This window comes from Anser anser (genome assembly GCF_964211835.1).
Source record: "Anser anser genome assembly, chromosome: 10".
In the NCBI taxonomy this organism is placed as follows: Eukaryota; Metazoa; Chordata; class Aves; order Anseriformes; family Anatidae; genus Anser; species Anser anser.
In genome coordinates, this window is record NC_139730.1 from 6,517,877 (window position 1) to 6,530,912 (window position 13,036).

Sequence of the window (13,036 nt, forward strand, 5' to 3'; positions counted from 1 at the left end):
CCTGGGAGAGAGGAGAACAGAAACTCCTAATGCACGCTAATCCCATCACCAGAGCGCTGCTGAAAGATGGTTGATATTTGGGATCAGAGCACCTGCAAGGGGAAGGGAAACCTATGGACCCGTCCAGGCTCCCACATCCCACCCTAGCAGTGGCTGCCTGTCAGCAGGTAGTGAAGACACTCTGGAATATAATTTGTCCACCATAAATAAGCCCATAGCAAGGCCTATTCGTGGCCACAAAGGAAGCAGCATCCGAGGGAACTTCAGCCTCTTGTTAAGGGAGAAGAAACCCTCTAAAAAAAGGAACGGATCATTTCTTTAGCCCAAATAGGTGATGTCTAGATGTGGGGTGACACCTTTAATGGGAGGAAGAGAGAGTCAGGCAGCAATTTCCATCCTGGGGCTGGGGCAGGTGGCAGCAGCCGCCGCGGGGCTGTGTGCAGACTTGTCCTCATTTTTGTCCTTTGACCTGCTCCCCGCAGCTGCCCGGCCTCATTTACCGGCATTTGTCAGCCCATCTCCTGTTTCCATTAACCCTCGGAGGAGGCGAGGGGGAGATCAGGGTGGGTTTGTTGCGTGGGGCAGTGAGGTCCTCTGCCAGGACGTATTGGTGGGGGCGGCACGATGAAAGCTTCCTGGCATGGCCTTGATGCTCTGCCTGCTGCTTAGTCTCTGTAGCTCTTACTAGCCGGGGTGGCACTGAAAAATAAATGCCCTGGAGCTCTGCAGAGGACCCAAAGCAAAGCAGAACAGAGGGAGAAGTGTTTGTCTGGGTGCAGAGATGACAGCCCTGGGGCTGCATTGCTGAGCAAAGCCCCTCGGCATGGGAAGCGAGGTCAATACGAGATCAGGGTAGCTCCTTGCAGGTGGGGGCAAGCAGCCACGGTGCCCATAGGGAGCTCCCCAAAACCCTTTATCCCCCCCTTCCCTCTCCAGCCGCTGTCCCTGGGCACTAGCCCCGCTCTGCCCCCGGGCTGTGTTTGTTCGGCGCAGAGAGACATTTTCAGAATTCCTCCAACCAAGTCGAACTTTCAGAAAAAAAAATAAAACAAAACCCAAGGGAGCTGCCCCCGCTGGAGACCTCGCTGCCCATGGACAACCACACCCCAGAGCTTAAATCCAAGAGTTCAGCACGAAACCAGAGGGAAAACGTCCTCCTGCTGTCAGTCACTCCAACTAATCTGTGCCACTGCTGGCCAAAGAGGGCAGATAAATGATACCTGCTGCAGGCAGGGGCACTTGCACTCTGCCCCTTCTGGCTCCCCCTGACAACCCTACAGTCACTGCAGCCGTGGCTGGGACCTGGGCTGTAGTGTGGGGTTGTCTGTGCTGGGACAGTCCCAAAGAAGCCCAGCTAGGTCCAGGCCAGTAAAGCATCGTGAATGTCCAAATAAATCCTGCTCTGGGGAGCAGAAGTCTAAGGAAAGCCCCCCCAAGTCTTCTTGTTTTCAGTCCCTAATGGGAAATGATCTCTATTTACCTGCGAGATAATCAGGTTTTAGATACGGGGCGTATATATTATTGAGTTTGAGTTTTATCTTCTTTTCTCGTTTCTCCTTATGGAATTTACCACTGGCAACAAAGCAGAAACTTCCTCTTTGCAATACAGCTACCTGCTAGGCATCAGCCCCTGGCTTGGAGAAATCCCTTATTTATAAGATAAATGCTGACATTGAACCTATTGTCAGGTTGCTGCACGGCTGTTCAGGATGGATAGATGGACAGACCGTACCTCCCTGCACGTTTCAGTGCAGCTGCAGTCAGCCAGCCAGGTGTATTTGTCATTAAAGGTACCTGAATGATAGTGAAGGGCACAGATTTATCATTATTCCTGCAAGCACGGGTTCATTCCCCACCCTGCGCCTGGGAATTACTGAATGCCGCAAAGGACAAATTGAGGATTAAAATCAGCCCTGCTTTGCTGCTAGCCCTGGGGACAGAGCTGTCCCCTTCTTTTTGTCTCTGATCTGGACTTGGGCAGGTGGCAAGCCCCTTGCTGGACCGGCGCACAGCCTCCCCTGCCTCCCCGCCAGCATCGAGCTGCTGATGAATATCCATCTAATTAGAACCACGGCTTCTCCGGGTCAGCCCTCCAACTGGAGAAATTAGCTGATTTATTCCAATAAAGATGCTAATACGGGAGGCTTTGTGAAGGGCGAGAAACTCCCATTGTCATTCAGAAGCAATTTGTAGCGGATTTGAAGCCTTTGAAAAGGTGACGTGCCGGTGGCTGGGTTTGTATAATTCCCATCCCGAAACTCACAGCTGAGCGTTCTCCCCCTCCATCTGGCTCAGTGCTGCCCCGTCTGTATTCCCCCAGCGAGGAGGTGCCAATTTGCTGGAGCTCCTCCGTGTGCCTCCTTTGGTTTTGGGAGCTCCTATCTCTCTTTGGTCGGTCTTCTGAACCAAAGGCTCCGCGTGCTGATGTCGCGCACGATGCACGCAGTGGGGCTGAGTTACTCGGGGAGGGTTCGGTTCTCCAAACCCGCCTGGCAGCTGATGCTTTTTGGACCTTTTGGCCAGGCTTGCCTCTAAAGCACCAGCCTCTGCAGGAAACCTAATCAACATGACTGCAACGAAACACTTCTGCGAACCGCAGCCTAAATTCACATAAAACCCAAATGCCTCCCCAGGCTGCTCTTTGCAGATTGCTGGAGGAAACACAACGCTATCACAAAGTTTCTCTAATCTAGCAGCTGCTTGGAGACGGAGGCAGAGCTCCGCACCACGCTGAGGGACCACTTTTCTGAAGGGGGCATCCCCTGGCCCCCGACCTTGTGCCTTCTGCTCTTCCATCGTGAGATGTGACGTCGAGGAATGACAGCAGAAGGAACGACAGCCCGGGCTGCTCCCCAGAAGCCCAGAAGCACTCAACTCCCGTCCTGTCTCCCTGCATCTACAGCTTTATGCACAGCCTGGCACTGAATTTAACAGATCCTGCATATCGCATCGTGGCTCAACCGTAAACGCTGCTCTGAGGCCCCCACTCTGCCAGATACTTCTACACATCCCTAAATCTGAACACGGGTTGAACCCAAGGAACAACGCCCCTGCCTGCTGCAAATGCCCGGAGGCCAGATGGCGAAGATGGCCCTCGTAAGAGCTCGTGGAGGAGGATTCCTTGTTGCAGATGTAGCTGGGCTCGTTCCCATCGATGTGAAGACCACCAGCCCCTTGCACAGCACCACCTCCAGCAGCAGGCAGTCCCTGTGTGATGGCCGGACCCTCGCCTCCCGTTGGCACCGGCGCTTTCCTCGCCAGGGATGCTGGCGGAGGAGCCTCGTGCCCACGGCAGTGAGCTCCTGGCGTGGCAGAATTATAAATTCGGCGTTGGACCACAGCCTAAATATTTTCTCTGGGAACACCTGGCAACAGAAATGACTTCTGGCGTTTCTCAGTTGCCGTGCTGTGCATTTACTGCTGGGGCTGCAGTTGCACCGCTATCGTTTCCTTCACGCTTAAAGCAAACATCAGATTAAAATAAGAGAGGAGTCTTAATAAACGGCTTCATAGGAAAAAAAAAAAAAAAGGAGTTTTGGTCCCCAGCCAGGGCAGCTGATGCATCTGTGAGGTTTTGCTTGGCCGTGCAGCCTGTCCTGCCGCGGGTCTCCCGTGTGAGTGGCGCAGACGAGCGGCGTCCGGAGAGGGAGCGCGGCGCTGAAACGAGCCCGGCTGAACCCTAAGCCCCCGAGCAGGGATTACAGAACCTGTGAGTGGTCGCGGAGCGCTGCAGAACTGTAACTGTACGCTTCCTTTCTTATCTCACTCGTAATGTTGATCTGAATTTTAATGAAAATGGGGGGGGGATGTTCCTCAGACATTCTGGCCAGCTCCAAAGCAATGCTTTGCATTATCTACCCAGAAAGAATAGCTCTGTTAGCACAATAGCTTTTTATTTATTTATATATATTTTTTTTAACCTCTTGAAAAACTGGAGTGAAGATGCTGTTGTATTTTCTCATTTGCAGTTGGCTTCTTTTCCTTCTTGGGGCTCAGAACTGGGGAGTTTTCCCTTTTCCCTGGCCCTTGGCTGGGATGGGGCCACGGTGCCTTCCTCCCACGTGCAGCAGGCGAAGGAGCTGGGAGAAACCAACATCACCACAACGTGACCACCAAACCTGCACCACTTCGCTGCTGGGCTCCAGCCTGGACGTGTCCGTGGCCTCCCTGCAGTGAAGAAACCCCGCAGAGAGCTCGAAGCACCCCACAAAACGCAGGCTCCACCGCCTGCCCGGCGTCAGGTCTCACCTCCTTGCGTGGGGAATACAGCGTAGATGCTGGCAGCTTCGTGGCGCTTGGGGAATGAAAGCATTTCGTTGTTCCCCAGCCCTTTCTCTCCTTGGTGGTGAGACCCTCTCCTCCATGCTCTTGGGGACCCCATTTTGGTGTCCACGATGCACCAAAGGGGCTGGAAGGAAGGATGTCCTCCCCCCGACAGACAGACAGTCCCCACGGAGAGGTTCTCGGTGCCACCATCAGCCCTACAGCACCACTCGGTCACCTTCTTCCTGGCCTTTGTCCCAAATGGTGCCATTGTTCCAAAACATAACGGGCACGGGGATGTTTCCACCCCAAGGAAACCCACCAGCACCGGTCACTTCTCTCCCCTTCCCCTCCCTCCCTTCCAGGGCCCCCGAAGCTTTCCTCTGTGCCTCTTCTAGGATGCAAAGAGGCGGCCATTGATTGTATCAATAATTCAGAGCCCCATCTCGCGGACGGGCGTTCACGGCCCGTGAGGTGGCAACCTTTCACCTCCAGACTGGGATCAGCCAGGTCCTGCTAAGGTCGGGGAAGAGAGCTGCAGCACGGAAAACGCCTTCAAAATAACAGCTTGAGGTGGCTCCTGCAGAAATGGGGAAGAAAAGGAGCAATCTGTGTGTCCCACAGTCTCCAGCGTCCCTGCAGCTCGCATCCTGTGATGCCCACGAACCCTTGAAGATGACTCCTGTTGGTGTCACTGAGCTGTGAGCTGTCACACGCCCCAACCCACCAATGTTCCCCAGGTGGCCTGCGCCCTCCTGCTCCTGGGGCCAGCCACCTGCCTGCTGACGGCGGCTCTTGCCCCAGCATCCTGCTTCTCCCCCGGCCAAGCTCCTCCTTTAACGGCCGCCCCGGTCGTGCCGGTGCAATTGGCTCTGGAAGGACAAAGTTTACTGGCGCTGCTCGTTTGGTTTGGTTCCTGGCCAAGCAGGTCCTCGCGCAGGGAGAAGGGCAAACTCGCGTTGGGTACGTCTGGGTGAAACTGGCCACCGGCACTAAATCGGGGACAAGCAAAGAAAAAGGAAGCCTGAATATCCCGGCTTTAATTTCCACCTGGCTTTTTTCTTCACTCGCCAGGAGCAAATTTACACCAGCGCTGTCGCAGCCTATCAATACCGACAGTCCCTTCCCACCGAGTCCTTCTCTTCTCCTACGATGTGCAGCCCCTGGGGTCCCACGGTCCTGTGACCTGCCCAGGGCGAAGCTCTCCCGGCCGGAGCCTTTCCCCCTGCACCTCGCTCAGCACCGCGCCGGCCGCTCGTGGCGCAGAAGGCAAGGTCGAAGGCACGCACCTTGCACTTGGAACTGAAGGTGCCAGCTCCTGCTGCGATGCCAGAGATTAACGGCACGCTGATAAAGGCTGGGGGAAGTGCCCGGCGGGGACTTCTGAGAGCCCTCACGAGCGAGGCTGTGCCTGGCTGGGAGCCTCTCGTGGTTCCCAGCCCGAACCCAGCTCAGCACCAGTTCCCTGCTGCTGGGATGCTCTGCCCCTGTCACCAAGGCTCTTCTAACGCCCTGGGCATTTGCATTTCTTGGTCTTGGGCTTTGTCTTCTCAGCAAAGCACTGCTGCAGGACAGCCAAGACATGGATCGGTGGCAGCAAACCCTGCGCCGTGGTAGTACCGTGCCCGGGGACTGCACCAGCAGCATTTCGTGGTGCGGGGCTCCAGCCCGACCCGCTGCGTGCACCCACAGGAGGGCACGGGCTCACGGTCACTTGTCCCCCATCCTCTTGGTGGCCACGCTCACTTGGGGTCCCCTGAAGAAGCTGTTTGCCTTCCCCGAGGCGGGGTCTGTGCCTGATTCCCCTCCTGTGCCATGCCCCAGGCCTGGCAGGAGAAGCTCTGCTGTGCTGCAGCACCCACACGCCACGGGATCCGGCTCCGCACATCAGTGTTGTGGAAGGAAACGGCTCTTTCTGTGGCTGATAACTCAGGTGCCATGCATCGGACTTCCCCCCAGCCTTTTCTCTGTTCTCGCTTTAACCATTCATCCTCGCAGGCGCTGCTCCTTTGTCAGGACTATGCACCCATCGTACCCACATGGAGGAAAAAGACCTCTTGGACGGCGGGGTTACCACGGCACGGCTGGTTAGGTTCGTTGTGATTAAATCCCATCCATTTTCTAATTTGCACCTAATACACACCCAGCTCCCTCCTCAAGCCTGAGCTGTACGGGCACATTTTGCCTTCGCTGCTGACTTAATCAAGCAGCGGAGAGCTGCTGTGTGCTCTGCAATTGTTGTCTCTTGCGCTAGGGAAAAAAAAAAATAGAGAAAAGGGAGAAAGAAACACTTTGCAAAGGGCTGCTATTATCCACGCACGACGGCGACAGCATATTTAGCACGTTTGTGGCTCTGGGGCTGCAGTAATTAATTGCACGTCTGACACTCCGGCTGGCACAGCCTTGCACCCGGAGCTTTCCCAGAAATGAAGGCACCCTGGCACCCGTGCGGGCCAAACCCAGCCCCCCCCAGACCTCTGTCAGAGCAGGGTGCCCCCCCCCAGGCTCACCCCGATGGGTTGCGGGGGGCTGCAGGGGCTGGCTGGGTGCTGGGGCTGGCTGGGATGGGGGCTACATGGGGGGGCCGCCAGGGCAGCGCGGGGATCTCCAGCCCTTCCCCAGTGCCTGAAAGATCCCTGCAGAGCATCCTCTGCCCTGCCCAGACCCCAGCCCTCCCCTCAACCCCCCATTAACAGAAAGATGCCCTCAGTCACCATCGAGGGGTATCCCCCCCCAGCCCCCCCACATCCCCCCTTCCCCTGCACAGCCCCCGCTGCAGGTGGAGCATCCCCCCCTCTCCAAGGCAGGGGGAACCATACAACCCCCCCTGTTCCTCCCCCAGCCCCTCTGCCTGCCCAGGGGGTGCCGGGGGGGGGGGATTCAGCGGGGACCCCCCCATCTCCCCCTCCTCTCCACCCTGGGGGGGGGGGGGGCAGCTCCTGCCCTCCCTCCCCGGCTGCCTGCTGCCGAGATGCTGCTCCTAGTGCAGGGGGAAGGAGGGAGGAGGGAAGAAGGGAGGGAGGGAGGGAAAGAAGGAGGGAGGGAGGAGACCTCCCTATCTGGCTCTATCTCCTCCGCTGCCTCTCACATGCTCCGGGAGGGCGATGCGGCTCCCCGCGTCCCGCTGAGCGAGGCCCCGCTGCACCCCACCGGGGCTGCGCTGCCCAGGGCAGGGGGGGCCGCCCCCCCCCCCCCCCCTTCCCCTGCCACCTCTGCTCTTTGGGCTTTTTTTTTTTTAATTTTATTTATTTATTTTTATTGTATTTTATCCCCCCCCCCCCCCCGTCTTCCTGGAGAAATAATAATTAATAATAATTAAGAATAAGAATAAGCCACCGCTCCCTGCGCCAACCCCGCGGCGGGCTGGAGAGGCTGATGCGGCCGCTAAGGTAAGGGGGGGGGGGGTGTCTTTGGGGGGCTGTGCGGGGGCCCCCCCCGGCCGCATGCTGCCCCCGGCTCCCTGCATGGCCCTGGCTCCCGTGGTGGGACCCGGCGAGGCCGCCGGCCTCCAGCTGCCTCCTCCTGCTGCCTCCGGTTTTATCCCCAAACCTGGCTCTTCTCCTTCTTGCTCCGAGCGTGCGGCTCTGCATTTATCCGCCCCGCTGATGGTTGCCACCCAAACTGCTCCCTCCTGGGCTAAGCCCGGCGAGTAACCCCTTGCCGACCGCCGCTGCTAATTGGAAATATTTCCCCTTCCCGCAAAACTCCCCCCCCCAGATATTTCCCCCTTCCCGTTATAACGGGGCCGATCGGCCGGCGGCAGGACGGGAGCGCTCCGTTTGCGGAGCTCTCCCCAAAGCCCTGGGGTCTCAAAGCTTCAGGGTGCGGGTTGGGAGGGGGTGACAGCTGGCCAGATGTGGCCGCATCCGTGCGCAGGGGCAGCTGGAGCCCGGCCGGCCTTGCTCCTGCTGAACCGGCCCCGTAAAAAGCCCCAAATCCCAGCTGGGAGCGGCGTAAAGCGGCAGGATGTAGCCCCGAGGCAGGACACTCCGGAGGCACCAGCCCGAGCGGCCCCTGTCGAGGCTTGCTTCCAGCCCGGGACCTGCACGCTGCTCTTCCTAACCATTACGTACGTCTCAGGCGAGCGGGCTGCGTTTGCAAGACAGGTGCTTTTTGTTGTGGTGGTGGTTGTGAGGCAGGAGATGAAAGTTTGGTGTTGTTTTGATGTGATCCTTGATTGCTGCCTGTTGGAGTAATTGCATCGCAATTGCTCAGAGGTAGAATCAATTTCCCCAAATTGAGATTTTAATGGGAGCTCGCGAGCTGCTGTTATGTCATGTGGTTTAAGGCGGCGTTGGGTTGCATTTATTTTATAAACTGGATACTTTTGCAGGCGGCGCAGGGCTAACAGCACCACCCAGTGGGGCCCCAGCCCCAGCCGCCCCCAGCTGCTCCCCCGCCACGAAAGCTACCGCCCAGCCCAGCTTCGTTTCTTCAAATACCTACAGAAGAGATGGATTCATTTTTTTTTTGCCTTTTCCCCACAAGGAGCGTGTCTTTAACAGATATTCAGGGAAATATTAAAAATCAGGCGGTGCCACTGTCACTTCGCATCTCATAGCCAAGAGGCATCCAGTGGGGGGCTGGATTGCTGGCCAGGAATCAGCAGAGGGGGGACCTGGGCAAAGTGTTTGGGTTTCACATGGGACCCTTCGAGCGCCCCTTTCTCAGCAGGCTGAAGGTGCAGATTTGCAGGCGCTCGATGCCGTGCCCCACCTTTTAGGGGAGCCCCGGGAGATGTCCTCAGCTGACCTGTCAGGTAGAGGGGCGGAATTAGGGAGCTGCATTTGCGCTTTCTCAAGACTCCAGTAGCTATTAAAAGCAGCAGAGAAAGACAAGGTTGCCTCGCTGTCCTGTTACACAGCCCGTTTCTGTCTCCGCTGCTGAACTCCCAAACCTGGGTGCGAATCCTTCCCTGCTGTTTATTTTGGGGCGCCTGAGGTTTGCCCACCTTTCCTGCCGAGCTGACACGTGGCCATCCGAACTTGCTCTTGGGCACCTCCCAGCCCATTTTTTTGTTAGAGAGGAGCCCAGACGTGCAGGAGATACACTAGAGAGATAGTGCTGGATATATTTACCCCAAAGCGGAGGCCAGGCCAGCAAGAGAACTACATCCACGGGAGGTGAAGGCCAGGCAGCACCCCAAACACTGCCGAACACGGGAGGGCTGCTCCGCGGAGGAGTCCAACCCCACCAGGCTTTTGCAACGAGAAGAAACGAAGGAACGCCACCAGCCAAAAAAAAATGGACGTGATGACCTCGATCACACGGAAAATATCCCCGCATCTTCCACTTTCTGTCGGGGTGAGACGAGAAGCTTTCCTCCAGCCCATCTCCCCCTCGCCTTGTGCAGCCTGGTGACTTCAAGATGACTTTGTGGCGCTTGGCGGAGCGAACCCAAAGCAGGATGAGCCCCGGCGACTTCAATTAGGGCCGCTGTTAATTAGTCACTCTCAGCAGATGCGAAGTTGCAAGTCAACAGCGCGCTGTTTCTCCTTTATTTATTGGTGCTACAAAGCCACATTTAATTCCACCTTCGACCCGCCGGCCTCTCTTTGCATAGGCAGATCGGCGAGTCTAATGTTCACAGAGGCAGCTGCGGGCCGGTGGATTATCTCAGCCGGGCAACTCTTTTCTGCTCTTTGCCACGCAGGAGCCGAGCAACCTGCAAAGCCCAGCCCATGCCACCTCCTTCGCCTGCCCCATGAAGTCCCTGGGTGCTGGGGCAGGGTTTTGGTGAGACCTCGGGGGGACACCAGGCTCCCGGCTGCTGCAGGCGTCACAGTGCAGGGGGCAGATTGGGAGTGCGCTGGGTTTTGACACTTGGTTGGCAGCTTCGAGGTGCCCAGCTCAGGGAGAGCATCTGTTCTTGCCATCAGCCAGGAAAACTACAAAATAATAAAAGAAACTGGAAAAATTAGTAAAGGGAAGGTCTTTAAAAGGAGCTGCAGCATTGCCCAGCATCACAAACACAAAAGACGTGGAAAGATGAAGGGTGGGTTTTTCATTATTCTTGTTCTGAGGTTTTTTTCTCTAATAAGGGAATCTTTCAGAACACAGGTGTTTGCTTTTACTTCCACGAGCATTTTGGAATCGGTTCTCAAACCTGCCCAGATAATCATTTGGGGGTTTCCACCACAAACTTCCCTTCCTCCTTTAGGGAGTGATTAGCTTTTTGCTGCTTAACCCAAGCACGTATCAACACCGAATGTTTCAGGATAGGCTTCCTGCCCTGCTGATCACAGCTCACCCCAGCCAGGACACGAACAGCACCCACTGGACACCTCGTCCCGAGGCAGACAAGGCAAAGGCACACATGCTGCAGCTGTGCAGGGATCACTGCATGAAGGGAAGTTCACCGGAGAGTCAGGAGCAGACCAGGAGTCCTCTAACTACCAGTTACACTCCTCAGAAATACCCATATTTACTATTTTAGCCATATAATTACAGGTGTCGAATAATTCCATTAGGAAGGCAGCAAGGGGAGGCATCGCCTATAAACCTTAGGGTTCAAATTAGGCACATTCCTTCAGCCCCGCTGAAGCCCACAAACACGCACGGTGTGGCACGGGGCAGAGCGCCCTGGGAAAGGGTCAGAAAAGCCAAGTTCAGACCAGCGGTGGCGGCTGGGCATCCCTTGGGATCTGTGATCTCCCTGCAAATAGCACGCAGGATGCTACGGGCTCACGCTGGCCATGATTCCTCCGTGCGTGGCACCTGGATGCTCAGAAGCTCGCACCCCTCCGTAACGAGGTTAAACGTGGGAACCGAGGTGCGGATGCCCACGGATGTGCCTTTGCCCCCGAGCCGAGCCTCAGAGGTGTTTGCATTTTAGCGGCGGGTGGTTGCCCACACGCTGTTTGCAAGGAGCACCGAGCCTCAACACCGAGCCCCGTCCAGGCTCCACGAAGGAAAGAAGCAAGGGAAAACGGGATCAGCGCTCCCCAGTTCTCCAATGCCAAGCTGAGACAGCCCCGTCAGGCAAGGCGGAGATCCGAATTTCGCCCAGCCTGCATTTCAGTGGGCGATTTTCAGCCCAGGTCTTTGGTTCAGCTATCAGAAAGGTGGAGGTTGCTTGAAAAACGTGGAACGGGGAGCGGGAGCTGTAAAAGCGCACCTTATTTGGGGCCTTTTCCTGCTCTGCAGTTACGGCTTGGACGCATCTGTTGTTTTCTCCAGCGAAATCCGCTGCTTTGATCGGTGCCAAAAACAGCAATCCCATTTGCAATGCATGATGCAACTGAGCAAAATCAAGGAGCAATTGCTTTACAAACTGGAGCCAGGGGCACCGGCGCACGGCTGTGCAGCAGCACACTTCTCCCTAAGCCAAAGGCAGAAGCTCCAACAAGGATCTTATTTTAAAATAACGCCTCAAACTGGATCCCAGTCCCATCATTTCAATGCCTCAGCTTGCCACAAGACAGCAATACCAAAGGGGGGCCATGGGTCAAACAACCCAACCAGCCTCGCAGCAGCTATTTAGCAGCTGGATTTGAAAAGTTGGCCATTCAGCCGGCTTGCGCCTTAAAACAAATAGATCACGCTGTATGTCATCGGCCTGGGTAAGAGCAAGAGGGATATTTTCACAGATCGAACCAAAAGCAAGGCTTGCATTGCGGGAGGGCGGGGTGAGAGCAAGGGGAAGGGATTTGGGGTCTAAAGCCCCTTCCCCTTGCTTCCTCGCGGGCCCCCTCCAGCTCCAGCTGCCCACACATCCCCTCGGCAGGCATTTCTTCTTGGGTGGTAGCAGCAGCTGGCAGGGCTTGGACATATTTGCCCCTGTTTGACATCCCCCACAAAGAGGTGCTTGGGGTAGGCATTCCTCCCACACTGCCTCTGCTACAGGTCTGGATGCGGCCTGCCAGCTTTCATCTCCTGCCCGGCTCTGGCAGCGGTCCCGCACACAGAGCTCCCCCTGACTCCGGTGGACATCACCCGAGCGCAGCTGTAGGAGGATCAGGACCAAGACGGATCTCCCGTCAAGCAGGCAAGGCCCCAGGAGTTTTGGATCCCATCTGGGTCCCAGATGGAAAAGCTTCAGCAGTTTTAATTCCGGACAAAGCCCCAGCGAAGCACCTCCTTCATCTGCAGCACCGGGGCTAGACACACGGCGATGCTCCTTGGGCACCGACCTCCGTCTCCTCTTCCTCGGCTCCCTTTGCAGGGATACTTCTCGTGGCTGGATCACGGGGAGGAAAGAACAAACTCCTCTTGGAGCTGTGAAGCTGCTGTCACGCCACGAAGCGTCCTTGAGGCAGAGGAGAAGGGGATTTCCAAGGGACAGCTGGAAGCAAGTCAAGGAGCACCCCTGGCCTCTGACACCCGCGGGAGGAAGGCCCGTTGTCAGAGGGGTGGCGGAGAGCAGCCGGCATCCTCTCCTCTTGGTGTAACACCCCCGAGAGAAAGGAGATAAAACACGGAGATGGCGAGGGGGCACTCCATCAAAGGAGGGCTAACGATCTAAAACAAGGAAGTTAAAGCGCATTAATTAAAGCGTATTACACCCGTGGGCACCCTCATTCAGAAGTGAAGTTGTCTTAGCTCGCCGCGGCTAAAGCATCCTTCAAGGGGAATTTTAAGCAGACCCAAGTGGGCTGCTCAGGGGGTGCTTCCCTCCTGGCTTCGCCTTTTGCTGGGTGGATCAGAGCCCAGGGATGGCTGCAGGTCCGACCTGCTCGCCTCGTCCTGCTGTGGCATCGCAGGGGGGTGGAAAAGGGCAGGATTTTGCAGCCCGGCAGGCAAACACCCCCGTGCTCCCAGCTGCCGCTCCGCC

The 13,036-nt window shown here is 56.7% G+C and overlaps 1 protein-coding gene across 3 annotated transcripts in view; it reads left to right on the forward strand.

The window, feature by feature from the left end:
- Window positions 1-7,338: 7,338 nt before the first annotated feature.
- Window positions 7,339-13,036, forward strand: part of RGMA (repulsive guidance molecule BMP co-receptor a) — a 23,720-nt gene continuing 18,022 nt past the window's right edge. For 2 of the 3 annotated variants that reach the window (XM_083849900.1, XM_083849901.1), the window contains exon 1: window positions 7,339-7,667. The gene's annotated coding sequence lies outside the window, so the exon portion shown is untranslated. The remainder of the gene's footprint in view (window positions 7,668-13,036) is intronic. The other variant, XM_083849899.1, reaches the window with a different exon arrangement.